This window comes from Pipistrellus hanaki (genome assembly GCF_964339955.1).
Source record: "Pipistrellus hanaki genome assembly, chromosome: 8".
NCBI classification, from domain to species: domain Eukaryota; kingdom Metazoa; phylum Chordata; class Mammalia; order Chiroptera; family Vespertilionidae; genus Pipistrellus; species Pipistrellus hanaki.
The window spans coordinates 80,130,437-80,145,794 of NC_140510.1; positions in this window are offsets into that span (position 1 = coordinate 80,130,437).

Genomic DNA, 15,358 nt, shown 5'->3' on the forward strand with positions numbered 1-15,358 from the left:
GTCTATTTTTAGTTTTTTTTTGTCACACTTACCATTGGTCGTACAACTCACAAAACAGTATTAAAGAATAGCTCAATCATTCTTCAGATCAGTAAAAGGATTTCAAAGTATTGTCATGTTATTACCTTATTCATATTATATATATAATTTGTTTCAAAATTTTAGTCCAATTTGTATTTTTCACAAAAGATAGACATTAGTGACATATATTAGTATATATATTCTATTGGTTTATGATTATCTTTTGTTTACTCTCTCTCTCTCTCTCTCTCTCTCTCTCTATATATATATATATATATATATATATATATATATTTTTTTTTTTTTTTTTTTTTTTTTTTTTTTGCTATCCATGCATCTTAACCAGGGCCATTTATTTTATCCTTATTTTTTTTTATCATCATTTATCCCCTCTATGCACCCATCCACTGCCACCCCCCCCCCCCAATCATTCTTTTTATGTATTTCCTTGATCAGTTTTGTTTTGTTTCCCCCCCCTGTGGGTAAGTTCCTGCAGTGTTTTAAATGTATTTCTTTTTTATTCTTGTGTACTTACTAGGTTTATATTTAGAAGAGAATGTACTTTAGTTTTTATCATAATTTTATCTTATGTTTTAGAAAATGTTAGAGGCCCAGTGCATAAAATTCATGCATTCAGGGAAGGAGGTCCCTCAGCCTGGCCTGTGCCCTCTCACAGTCCAGGACTCCTTGGGGGATGTCCAGCTGCAGCCTTAGGCCTGCTCCCTGGGGGATCAGGTCTAAGCTGACAGTCAAACATCCCTCTGGCAGGCCAGGAGCCTTCAGGGGATGTCCAACTGATAACTCAGGCCTGCTCTGCAGTCAAACATCCTTAGCACTGCCAAGAAGTGGGAGAGGCTCCTCCTGCCACCACTGCTCTTCCAGCCATTTGCCTGGCTTGTGGCTAAGCAGAGCTCACACTGTGGGAGCACACTGACCACCAGGGGGCAGCTCCTGTGTTGAACGTCTGCCCCCTAGTGGGCAGTGCACATCATAGGAACTGGTCATTCCTGGTTGTTCTGCTATTAGGATCAATTTGCATATTACCCTTTTATTAGGATTCCTCTATGATATTTCAGTATTTATTAGTGCCCTCTAGAAAATTATTACTTCATAATGATCTTTTTTTAGTAGGCCGCTTTCTCTTTTCCATGGCTAAATTTAGGATCAGATTTTGTGTCTTTTGTGTTCATCAATACCATTAAAATATGTATATGGGAATTTTTTTATTTTATGGTTCTGTGCTTCATAAATCTAAATATTTGTCATTTATCTCATTATCCTCTTAGAGGTTCTCCATAGAAACTTTTTTACAAGAGAAAATTTATATTAATCATATTGCTCTCCCTTGTTTTGTCACTTAAAGATCCCTAGCACGTCATAAAAATTTTGAAATTATCATAATGTTTAATCTTTTTATGCATGTTTAAATTACTTTTAGATTTTTGTTATAAGCCTTAAAATGAATAATTTTCTGCACATACCATTTTATATATGTAAGTATAATATTAAGATAAATTCCCATAAGTGGGCCTTTATTTGCAAGAGTATATTATATATATTATTTAATTTTGATGGATATTTACAAATTCTCCTGCAAATATATCAATTTGCACTCTGACCAACAATGTAATTTCATACAAACTAGTGGTTTTAGGTCAGTAGAAGTGGTTGTGGTGTGTTTTTCAATTCCTGTTGTTTTCTATTTTCCTTTATTTCTGAAAGAAAAAAAAAGCAGAGGTAATAGACTATAGCCCTTTCATATTTATACTATAATTCCTTTTATAAAACTTTTAAACTTGAAAACCAACTGTAGAAAAAGTCAAACTTTAGTAAGGTAATTTGGAAACAAAATTATTTTTTAAGAAACATGAAAAACAGAGGAAAGTGATAGAGTCCAAAGTGGTAAGGTCACTGGTCACGGGAGATGCTGATAAAATATGCTTACACTTTATTTTTCCAGTGAGAAAAGGCAGTGAGCCAACTGGTCCCGAATCTTATTCACTACAAGGACAGCTGAGGCAGGGAATTTAAGAATCACAAACCTATGAAGCATTTCACTGGCTTTCTTAAGCAAGCTTGGAACCGCAGAAACTTTTGTGTAAGGACAGAAAAAAACAACCTTCATCATGATTTCAGTATGGACATAGACCATGGTATGTAACATTTTTTACCTTGGAAAAAACCTAATTAGTGAAAGCAATATTAATCTACTTGACCAATACATATCGTCTTTGCTTTGTCCCTTCTTGATGTTGAGGGTAATTTTATAAATGGGACCAGCTGGCCATCATCTTCCTCTGTTCTATGAAAATGCACTCATTGTAAAAGTTGCTCATAGAAAGGCTTTTCCCCTTAATCAGTACAGAAAAGACTATCGAGTAGGGGTATAAGTTTGAGTAATGACTCCTTCCTTCTCCTGAATTTTGGCTCCTCTCTTGTTTCAATAAATTGCCCACACTTTAAACAAAGAAAGGTAATTGGAAGAACTATCCAAAGACTTAATTTTGTTCAGAAAATGAGAACTCATCAAGTATAGTTATATGATGCTCATTAACATCTAGTGTTATTCCTACCAGAGTAAAAGCTATTCACCTTGCATTATAATTAAAATATGATTACCATGGATGGTCTGAAAGGTTTATAATGCTGTACTTACTGGAACTCACAGCACCAATTTATTTGTTTTCATCTCTGTAAAGTGGAATGCAATTATTTATAAATGATAAGGTTCTTTCAGCTATCTTCTCCAAGCCAACACAATATTAAAGGCAATGTGTGGTCAACAAAATGGCTAATGAGAAGCCCTAAAACTATGAACATGACTAAGTACCTTTTATGTCTATAAATCTGAAACTACTTTATAAGGCTTTAAAATGTATGAGTACTTTAACTATTATAAATTTTTATCAAGTGTGGACTTTAAAACTAAAGTTTTTATTCATATTATGTGTGGGGTTTTTAGTGTGTGTGTGTGTGTGTGTGTTGTTTTTTTGTTTTGTTTTGTTTTGTTTTTTGCACAGCTGACTAGCACCAATTCTATATAAACCTTTATTGTCAGAGAATACCTCATTTGATAACCATATATCCTGAAAACAATTAATTTGAGCCTAGTTTAGGAGCAACTTGAATTGATCTATAATCATTAACTATACAACTTCCATGGGGAGGGGGAAAGAAGAGATGAAGCAAGGTCATTTCCTACATATCCCTTGATGATTATCTTTTAATAGGTCTTTCTAAATCAACCCCCTTTGGAGACACATTGTTAGAATTCTTTTCTCTTCCAAGAAAGTTGGGAAAAAAGTAGAGCTAAGTTGGTGAATTTAAAAGTTGACTTTTATTAAATAAACTAAGTGATTTTTGCTATGTTTGGGCTAGTTCCTGTAGATTCTTCATGTTATATTTCATTTCTTCTCTTAGAAGACACAGCATTTCGTCATCCAGATTATGTTTAATGTTACTTTTGATCTTGTGTCTATAAGAGGTAAAGGATGCTGAGGGGGCTCATTCATCTCAATATATGATCTAGCCAAGCCACTGTGGCTCAGAGGTTGAGCACTGACCTATGAACCAGGACATCACAGTTCAATTCCAGGTCAGGGCACATGCCCAGGTTGTGGGGTCAATCCCCAGTGTGAGGTGTGCAGGAGGCAGCTGATCAATGATTCTCTCTCATCATTGATGTTTCTATCTCTCTCTCTCCCTTCCTCTCTGAAACATATATTTTAAAAAAGAATCAATATATGAACCACATTTTATTCAGTAACTTCTTAACGCCTTTCAATTTTTCAGTTGAGATCATCCACCAAAACACAGTAATGATGTTTCTATAGAAGGAATTGTTTCCAGTTGCTGATTATATCAAAATCTCATTTTGAATGCCAGTAACACTAATTAATCACAATGAAAACAATAAATATTTTACTGTTACTCTGTTCCGAGATTATTTTGAGAATAACTAAATCAATTATGCCTTTAGAAATAATATATTTAGGTAAACAAGTCTACATTAGACTCGAGTTGGAGCAATGAGTTTTAATGTGGAATGCTGTGGAACAACTCATTTAGAAAATGTCTGATTTTTGTCTTAAGATATGATTACTAGGAAATATATAATAATTTTGTAAGCTGAGTAATGTATACTGACTTTTGAAGTGTCTGCTTCTTCATAGGAGCTCAGGTTTGAAAAATGTTAGCTATGAAATATTACAGTAGATATAGTGAAGCAGTTTGAAAATTATATCTTGATTACTTGTGTAAGACACTATTTTGTTTGCTGTATTTCCAATAAGCATATGTTTGGAAGTATGAAAGGTGATTTCAACTTCAAATAATCTCACTCTTTGTATTAACCACCAATGATTCTGAAAATATGTGTTTCTTTTAGTTTGGGTCTATAAACATCTTTTTTCACACCTCTGTGTTGCATGTCCTATCAACCCTATCGCCCACGATAAGTTGAAAGTTTCAAGGAGAGCTAGACATTTGCTCTAAAAAGTGTATTTCATCAACATGTGCTTTCATTATCTTAATATATATATATATATATATATATTTTCATTATATATATATATTTCTATATATATATATATATATATATATATATATATATATATATATTTCAGAGAGGAAGAAAGAGGGAGAGACAGAAACTTCAATGATGAGAGAGAATCATTGATCAGCTTCCTCCTGCATGGCATCTACTGGAGATCAAGCCTGCAACCCAGACATGTGCCCTTGACCAGAATCAAATCAGGGACCCTTCAGTGTGCAGGCCAACACTCTATCCAGTGAGCCAAAGTGGCTAGGGCTGGTTGAGCTTTCTTATTCTTTGATTCTTCTGATGTCTGATACCACAGACTTTATTAACTCATTGGCTATGTTCTAGGCTTTAAAGTCTGGCTGTGTTTCTTGATTTCTGACCTTATCCAAGTCCTGTACCATAAAGAATTTGGGAATCACATGTTGTTTAAAATGACTCAAAGTCCCAGGAACTGAGAATGTGTGTAGTAGCTCTTACCCAGTTCTGTACACAGACATATCCTGAGCATACGCAATTGAAAAATCGGCAATTGAAAGAATTTTAATAACTTGTATTAAAATACAAAAGCATGAAAACTACACAAGGTCATAGCCTGAAGTAAAATTGCAATTATCCATGAAAATTCATGCATGTTTGCTTTTTTATGAAGAAACAATGAGACCTGGCGAGACCCATCTGGATTGCCAGTTAAAAACCTTTTTTAAAGCGAAATACAATAAAAGAACAGCACTCTGCACCAGGGATAAAACAAATACTCATTACCAATACTACATCAAAATACTAAGAAAACAATGGCACTTAATTCTAAAACTATACCCTAGTTATATACATATATTTTATAAATATACTGGCACACTTACATTTTATGATATTTTAATAACCTATATAATCATATGTAATAAGAACACGTAAGTTTAATCTTTTCAACTAAATTTTAGTTTTGCTTAAAAAGTCACTGGTAAAATAAATATTTTGTATTTTTCCACAGTGTATTTTCCTTGGTTTGGCTTACCTGCACAGTTATCACTACTAAGGAATGCTTAACTCTGAAATTAAAATATTAACAAAGAATAACTTGTTATGACTACCCTCTACCTACTTGAAGCTATAGGTTTGTGGGCTATGATACATATTACATTTGCATCAAAGCTAGCAGCAGCTTGGAATGAAATCTTTTTCATCAAGAACATCTTTAAATATGTGAGGATTATGTAGATTTGTATGTATCTTGCATTATGTATTTCAATATTCCAGTTTTATTATTTTTCTCTTTCTAGTTTATTCTCATTCTCGGCAAGAATAAAAATATACCAGAAATCATACATTAAATTGACTCTGAGCCTTAAAAAAAAAGTCACTGGTTATGAAAGATTTATTTTGGTATTTTAAAAAAAAAAGAGGTTCTAGAGCAGAAACTTATAACCAACACTTGCCTGGGTTAATTCCTTTTCTTCATTGGGAAATAAAAGTTAACTATATCTCATCTCTCAAATAAAGATAATTTAACAGAGTAGGATAAGCTGAGAACACGTGCAAATTTCAAAAGAGATTTAAATTCCTAATGTTCCTACTTCTGAAGAATAGTACATCGGTATAGCCTTTGTTGATTAATTATAAACTAGTAACCTATACATTACATTTCCAAGACTAATGTTGAAGTGGTACACTTCTTATAGCTGCTTGGCTGGCAGCTATTCTGGTTGACATTATCTCTGCCATACAGGCAATTAAAAACTTTTTTTTAATCCTCACCTGAGAATATTTTTCCATTGATTTTTTTTTTTTTTTAGAAAAGGTGGAAAAGAGAGGGAAAGACAGAGAAATATTTGATGTGAGAGAAATACCATTGATAGATTGCCTCGTAAACATGCCTTGACCAAGTCCCAAGCCTGCAATTGAGGTGCATGCCCTTGACTGGAATAAACCCCAGCACCCTTTGGTCCACAGGATGATGCTCTATCCCCTGAGCCAAACCAACTAGGGCCAGGCAATTAAACTTTTAGGTGTCACTCCTATAAGCCAAAAATTCCTTCTTATTGTATGCTCTCTTTAAAAAAGAATATATTCACACACACACACACACACACACACATATATATATATATATATATATATATATATATATATATATATATATATATTGCAGTAATTCTTTATAATATCAGAAATTACAATTAAGGACATTTTGCCAAGATGTGTAGACATAAGAAAAGAAGATTTTGATGTGAACAATTACATTGCATATGTTTTCGCTGGAAACTGGAACATCAAGTTACCAACTGCTCCCACCTGGAGCCTGGCTGGCCCACTGCTTTAAGGAAGGCACCGTTGGTAGTGTTCCCACAATCTAATACCCAGCCAGCCTTCAGGAATCCAGCCTGAGGACTCTATGGTGCCCTGTTTCCCCCAAAATAAGACAGTGTCTTATATTAATTTTTTCTTCCAAAGTTGCGCTAGGTCTTATTTTCAGGGAATGTCTTATCTTTCCATGCGCTAGGTCTTATTTTCAGAGGATGTCTTATTTTCGGGGAAACATGGTATTAGCCCTTCAGATACGATTGTGCCCTGAGGAACTGATTCACAGTGGCTAACCTCCCAACAAAGAGGACAGATAAACTAGAATGACAATTTATGCATTCACAATGCACAGATTCCTGCCAGGATAAACAGCACCTGCCATTTCCCTGGATTCTCCTTCCTGATTGTAAATCATCCCAGGGCAAACATAGATCACAGGGTTGATCTGTGTGACCAGGACTAAAACAACAACAAAAAGTCATATGTTTTAGAGATATTTAAGTATATGAATCATAATGTGATAAATATTGTTCTGCTTCAAATTTTTTTATCCAAATAACTGATCATTGTTCTTAAATTTTGTCACCCTTTTCCTGTTCTGAAATATAGAAATCTACACTAATAAAAGAGAAACATGCAAATTAGCCATCTCTTTGCTATGCCTACCAGCCAATCAGAAGGGAAAATGCAAATTAGAAGGCTAAAGATGGCATGGAGACAGATGTGGAGTGGCCGGGCAGGACTCCTGCTATGAGAGGGAGGGCAGGGGGTGAAGGGATCTACAGGAGAGTCACCCAGTGCAGTGAAGATGAAGAATGCAGACTTTGGAGTCCGCAGCAAAGACCAAGATGGCAGGCTCTGGCCAGAATCTGTAGCAAAGACAAAGATGGCAGATTCTGCCCAGAACGAAGGCCTGGGTCCCTGATGCTGGAGGAAAAACAGTGCTGGAAGCCAAGGAAAGGAAGGCTTACTGCACAGATCTCTTTGTGCAACAGGCTTCTAGGATGTATATATTCTATTATTTGGTTGAACTATACAAATATCCATATATTCTATTGTTTGGTACATGAATATAATTATAGGCCATATAGGATATTTCGTTTCTTCTTCTTAATTTTTTATTTTTATTTTTCTGCTTATAGTTACTTTGAATATGTTTTGATATATTTGAAAATATCTAGCTTTTTTTTTTCCTGGTATACACCTGATCTCAGGGCAGTCCTTTGTCAATGTGACTATGCTTGGGAACAAGTTGTATGTCTATTCAAGATTCATTGAGAAAACTCTTATTGCTTGACATCTTGGGCATTGACAGGCACAAAAATAGCCACTGCTGGCTTTCAGAAAGGTTAACAGTTCAGGGAAAAGAAAGGTTAATATACAAACACTTCTTATTTCCAATGATAATTACTACAATCTCTAGGATGTATGGTACTATAGATTCACAAGAGAAAAGACAAAAACCAAAAACACTTGAGACTTAGAAAATAATTTCTAGAGAATGAAGGATTTGAACTGAGCTGAATCTGTCAATTGACTATTAGAAGGAATGTACTTTAGGTCAGAGGTAAGATGATGTACAATGAAAAGATTTTTGATTTATGAGAAACCCTCTCATTCTTGATTGGAATTTGGAAATATTCCAATCTCAGTAGCACCTCTATTCTAAACTCTTAAGTAAACCTGTTCATTGAAATGAGAAATGTCATCTTTCATATTTATTAACTTTAACATCAGAGGGTGATTTTTTTCAGTTCTGTAACATAATCCTCAAGGTTCACTTTATTTGGAGTTTTAGTCTATAGTGGAATCATTAAAACTAGAGGAACTCATATCTGACTCTTACTGGCTAATTGGAGAATTTGATATTATTTGAATTCCACTTTATTGCTCTATCCAAGCAAATTCTGTACGGTTGGTAACATGTGCCTTCAGGCTATGAGAGCTAGAATAACCCAGCATTGATTTATTTGGTGTTGAGTATGCATATTTTAAATTTTATTAAAAATTCCGTATTTCTACTGTTTCACAATCCTTCATAACTTGGGTCAGGGTATTGCTAATTGTATGCTCTCTAACACTTTAATGTTTAGCCATATACAGCTTTCCCCTCTCTTCTTCACTTGCCAACTTCAACAGCAAAGCCTACATCATATCATTAGCCTGTTCTTCAAAGGAAAAAATACAACTTTTAGAAAAATGTATAAATCCTCATAATGAAAAGACAGTTTACAGCTGAACTCCTGCAATACTTTCAGTAATCCTATGAAACTGATGCAATAGGCACTATAATCATCCCCATTTTGTGGATGTGGAAACTGAGGCATTGAGAGGTTATGTAATTTGTTAAATGTCACACAGCCATTCAGTGACAGAGTTGGGGTGCTAACCAAGTGTTGACTGGTTCCTAAGTACCATACTTATACTATTTTCAGAAGAAGAAAAAATCCTGGACCAAGGGATGAATGGAGGGAAAGAAATGGAGGGAATGGTTGAAGAAAATAGGAATCAGTAAGACTTGTGTCCATGGCAACTTAGGAGGACAAGTGACCATGAGATACTCGGTTCCATCATGAATGTCTTCCGCACCAGAATGTTCCCCTTCTGCCAATACTTTGATGCTCTGTGAAAAGCACCTTGTCTACTGAGACCTACCTATCTGTTATTCTGCTGGGCTGTTGTTTTTTTTCTGAAACCCCAAAGTACTTGAAATTGAAAGGTAATTAGAAAAATAGAAGAAAAGAAAATATATTTACCACACATCCAAGTTTGTGGACCAAGATTTATTTAGTTTCTCTCCAAAGAGCAACAGGTGGCTCATTGAACAAATTAGCAAACTAAGTTACAGGATGGTTAAGTGGCTTACCTATGACCACTTAGTCCTTTTCAGTATATCCATCCAAGAGATGTGACGGGGACTTTCAAAATTAATGCTGAGAGAACCTGTATTTTTTCATACTTAAAATTAAAGTTGGAATTAAAGTTACTACACATATTTGTCATAGACTTTTTGGGAAATGCAGAAAAAAATTTTAAATGGTTTCTAAGTTTTTCCTCTTAGACCTCAGCATTTTGAAAACCATGTTGCATTTTCTCAGTCTTTTATTATGTTTCTGTGTATATGTATGAATGTGAGTGATCTTATAACATGTATATATAAACTTTTGAAAATTAGTTTTATTACCTTTACATTTTGTTTATATACCCGTGACCTTAAATAATTTTAGATATATACTTCAAAGTATTGCTGTGTCAAATCTATATGTAATATATCTAATATTTCTCTATATTCTTTCTGAATAAAACTCTAAATAAACAACTTTTAATGAATTTTTGATATTTTTTTAAGATAAAAAACTTTGAAGTTATTAGATCAAGGGTCTAAGCATATATGTAAGATTCTTGATATAAATTGTCAAATTGCCCTCCAAAAAAAGCTGTACTATTTTCCATTGAGTAGCTTTGTATAAATTTTAAAAACATATAAACAAAGTAAGTCCTGTTTCACCTCATTGAAAACAGGTTTTAGGTTTGCTATTAAATTTTATTTTCTTAGCTCTGAAAAAATCATAACATAACAAGCAAATTAAATAGCTACAATATGGTTCAGTCAGTAAGCAAAAATCTTGCTTTATTCTCTATATTTTGAATCTGGCTATGCTATGCTTATAGGACAAAGGTGAGTTTTGTTTTCTTGTATTGCTTTTGTTTCTGGTTACTGCATTTAAGCTCTATATTTTCACCTGGCTAGCTGAAATTGCCTTGTTTTTTTAAATAAAGGAGTAGTACCTTTAGGGTTTCTATACAAAAATGAAGCAAAACAATTTAAGTTCTCAGTATTATACCAAACAAAATATAGCATATAATGGTTTATTTTACCTTTCAAAACAGTTTGATACATAGGATCCTAACTGAAAGAATTAGGGACTAGTTTTAGGCCTGCAAGTTTAACCTAGCATTTATCTTTGAGTTAGGAATAAGGACCAATTTCCAAACACCCAACTGTAAGTTGTTAGATATTTCCAGTCTGGCTTCTCTATCTTTGATGATTTCAAGATGTTCTTTCTGTGGAATTTAGGGCCTTTATCAGGAAAAGGCTTGCAGCAAGCTGCTAATTATTTCTGACCCTGACAATAGTGGGCCTGTTTTCTTGATCACAATCAGAGATGTTGGTGACTAAAAGAAAGGTGTAATTTCCCTGTACAAGTTGACTTTTAAAAGAAAGCACAAAAACTTATTCAATTCCTTCCGAAAACGAGTGAATATAACACTTATGAACTTCTAGACAGCCTTTCAAAATCAAAATATATTTTTGTTCTTCAAATTTCAGGGAAACTTGTTTTAAATTTCTACACATAATTTGCAAATGTTTTACACCCTGGTAGGTGGTATATTCACTTAGAGTTAAGGCTTTGGGTTTACTTATTGGTTGTTGGTTTTTATTGCCTTGTTTCTTTTTTTTCTTCAACTCTTTGAATTAGAAGTATTGATATTCAGTTAGTTTTCAACATCTTAGATTTAAACACAAGCAAATAATAAATCTATAAACTATAATAATATCCTTGATTTTTTACTATTTTACTTATTGCCTGGTATAATTTGAACACCACGAATACAATGGCTTTAAGATAATTATTCTTCCTTAATCATAAGCAAAATAAAACTCATTACTCAAAATTTGCTTCAAAATACAAACTGTAAATTACAGAGATGAGATTAACTTTCATGTCTATGTATTGCAAAGTCTGAAGTCATTAATGCAAGAATAGATATGATCTAAAACAGTGTTTCCCAAACTTCTCTCATGATGAGAATCACCTGGTGGAGTTGTTAAAACACAGATTCCTGAATCCCAACTAAGAAGTGCTAAACTAGAATTTTTGAGAACATATAGGTAAAATTGCATACCTAACTTAGTGCTCTGTATATAAAATCTGTCTTAGAGCACTAGTTAAGTATATGTTTCATGAGCTAACAACTCATAAACAGTTCTGCTAAGTTTCCAAATAACAATAAGTGGGAAAAAACACAAACTAAAACAAGAATGGCCAAGTATATTAGCTTACCTTTATGAGGTCATCTAAAAATAGTCAAATTCGTGAAATCAAAGGCTGGAGTGGTTGTTCCCAGGATCTGGGAGAAAAGGTAAAAAGGAACTTATTAATCAAGAGGCATAAAGTTCCAGTAAAGTGGAAAAATAAGTTCTAGAGATCTGCTGTAAAATATTGAACTATAGTCAACAATAATGCATTGCATACTTAAAATTTAAGTTTTCTAACCATAATAAAATTTAAAAAGACACTATTATAAAATTTTATGGCAATAACATTAGTGATTCTGAGATAGTTATAACTTATTACAACCAACTCAAGAAGATTAGAAGCTTAAATTTCTTAAAACTAGAGGCCTGGTGCACAGAATTCAGGGAGCGGGCCTAAGCCGTCAGTCTGACACCCTTAGCTCTGTGTCAGAGGTGGGAAAGGCTCCTGCCACTGCTGCTGCATTTGCCAGCTGTGAGCCCAGTTTCTGGCTGAGGGGTGCTCCCCCTGTGGTAGTGCACTGACCACCAGGGGGCAGCTCCTGTGTTGAGCAAGATCAGGTCAAAACTGGCTCTCCAACATCCCCTGAGGGGTCCCTATTGTGAGAGCTGAGGGACCCCACCAGTACAAGACCAGGGCCTGAGGGACACGAGAGGTTGGCCAGCCAGGGAGGAACCACAGGAGGGCTCCAGGGCATGTCTGGCCCATCTTGCTCAGTCCCTATCAGCCGGACCCCAGAAGCAACCTAACCTACAGGTCAGAGCATCTGCCCCCTGGGGGGATCAGTGTACATCATCGTTACTATTCAACAGGTCAACTGTCTGCCCCTGGTTGGTCAGAGCACATCATAGTGAGCGGTTGAGCAGCCTTAGCATATCATTAGCATATTACACTTTGATTGGTTGAATGGATGACCGGATGACCAGACACTTAGTATATTAGGCTTTTATTATATAGAATAATTAAGAAATTAAATTTTATTATATAGAATAATTACGAAATTAAATTAAAAATATTTAAACTCATTTATATCAATTGTTTGTGGAATTGCACAAATCTACAATATTGTAACCACTTTGACAAATGACTTGATAGTATATTGCAAATGAAAGCATATACCTACTCTGTGGCCCCCTGGACAAAGGGGCCACAAACCATGGAACACAGGCATCCACTAGAAACTAAAGAGTCAGGGAAGTGTATTTTCCACTCAGAGCTCCCAGAAGCAATCGGCCCTGGTGACACCTTGACTTTAGCTTAGAGAAATAAGCATTTTAATTGTGGTCTCTAGAATCCTAGGAGAATAAATTTGTGCTGTTTATGCCATTAAGTTGTGGTAATTTTCATAGCAGCAGTAAGGAACTAATATAGTCTGATAAAACTATGTGATGATAAAGATCTATATTTTTATACTGAAGGAAGAAAAGTGAATTGATATTACCACTGTATGAATATCTTTAAAGTTCAACCCTTGTTTGCAATATAAGACCTAAGGGACCCAATCCTAAGTGGTTAGTCAGAGAAACCCTTAAATATGTAAACCAGTAGATATGTAGAAAAGCTTCTACATTTTTTGTTTGACTAGTAAATAACTCTGAACAAATAAAATAACCATAAATAGGAACATATATATATATGGCTAAGTGACCGTCCAATCATCCAACCAGTAACTATGATACACACTGACCACCAGGGAGCAGACACAACACAGGAGCTGCCAAGTTGCAGTGACTTGTCCATGGCAGTTATCGGGTTATGGATGGCAGAGAGGAGGGAGCCCAATTCTGGGGGGTATCACTTGAGAACCACCCTCTCAAAATCTGGGACCCCTGGGGGATGTCAGAGAGCTGATTTTGGCCTGACCCCGCAGGCCAGGCTGAAGGACCCCGCTCATTCCGCAGACACACTTTGAGCCAGGACACTGCCCCAGGTGCAGTTGGCTGGGGAGGGGCTGTGGGATGTTGGCTCCCGGGTGTGTCCAGACCATCTCGCCCAGCCCTGCCCTGCTGGCCCCCTTCTAATTAATTTCCTTTCAATGTGCATGAATCCATGCGCTGGGACACTGGTAGATAAATAAATGTTGATGCAGTAAAATAATCCAATAAAACCTAGCATTAAAAATGTATGACAACAGACTTATTCAGTTTGACTCAGTGGGTAGAGCATTGGCCTGCGGACTGAAGGGTCCCAGGTTTGATTCCAGGCAAGGGCACATGCCTGGGTTGTGGGCTCGATCCCCAGTGGGGGGTGTGCATGAGGCAGCTGATCAGTGATTCTCATCATTGATGTTTCTCTTTCTCCCTCTTCCTCTCTTTCCTTCTCCTTTCCTCTCTGTCATTCATATATATATTGACAACAGCTATTCACACCAAAATGGTCTTAGAAATATGGAAAGTGAAAACCAGCATATTTGAAATAAATACACAGCATCACTTCAAAAGCAGGAGAATACTTTTACAAACCTAACATGGTGGTTCAATATGATAGTCCTCTAAGGGAAAGCAGAAGCATATGAACAGGCAGGCGCTCAGAGAGAGCTTCAGGTTTGACAGTGATAGCTCTTAAGGAAGCAGGGAATTCGCAGGTGTGATGGCTTTATTGAGTGGCAGCTTGGCGAGGCTCTAATCCCCCCGTTACTCAATCAAACACTGATCTAGGGATTGCTGTGGAGGCGTTTTGGAGACATAAACCCCATAATCGGGTGACTCTGAAGGGAAATTACTTTGGGTAGTCTGGGTGTACCCAACCGCATCTATTAGGTTAAAATCAGGGCTGAGGTTTCCTGGAAGAGAAGGAAATAAAGTCTGCCTGTTGTGTAGGTTCCATTGTGCTCATTATCTTCCCATCCTCACTGCCTGTCCTGCATAGGCAGACTTGTTTAGACAACCCCCATAAGAATGTCAGCCAGCTCTTTGTAATAAATCATATAGTCATCCTATTAGCTTTACTTCTCTGGTGGAATCTTAACTGCTACAACAGATGCTGCTTTAATATTAATATTTACATAGTAGAGGCTCAAAGCACAAAATTTGTGCAAGGGGCTCGCCCTTCACAGCCCAGGTTTCATCCAAAAGGTCATTTGGATGGTCACCTGGAAGGTCATTGGGATGGTCCTTCTGCTGTTCAGTCTAACTAGCATATTAGCTCTTTATTATATAGGATGGAATCATAATCATTGTTTTGGAGCAGTGTAAAAGGTAGGCTAAGTGGCTTCATTTTTTAAATTATATTTTATTGATTTTTTTACAGAGAGGAAGGGATAGAGATAGAGAGCCAGAAAAGTTGATGAGAGAGAAACATCGACCAGCTGCCTCCTGGGGATGTGCCTGCAACCAATGTCCATGCCCTTGACCGGAATCGAACCTGGGACACCTTTTAGTCCGCAGACCGACGCTCTACCACTGAGCCAAACCGGTTTTGGCACTTTTATCTTATGTATTATTAGTTTTTATAGATA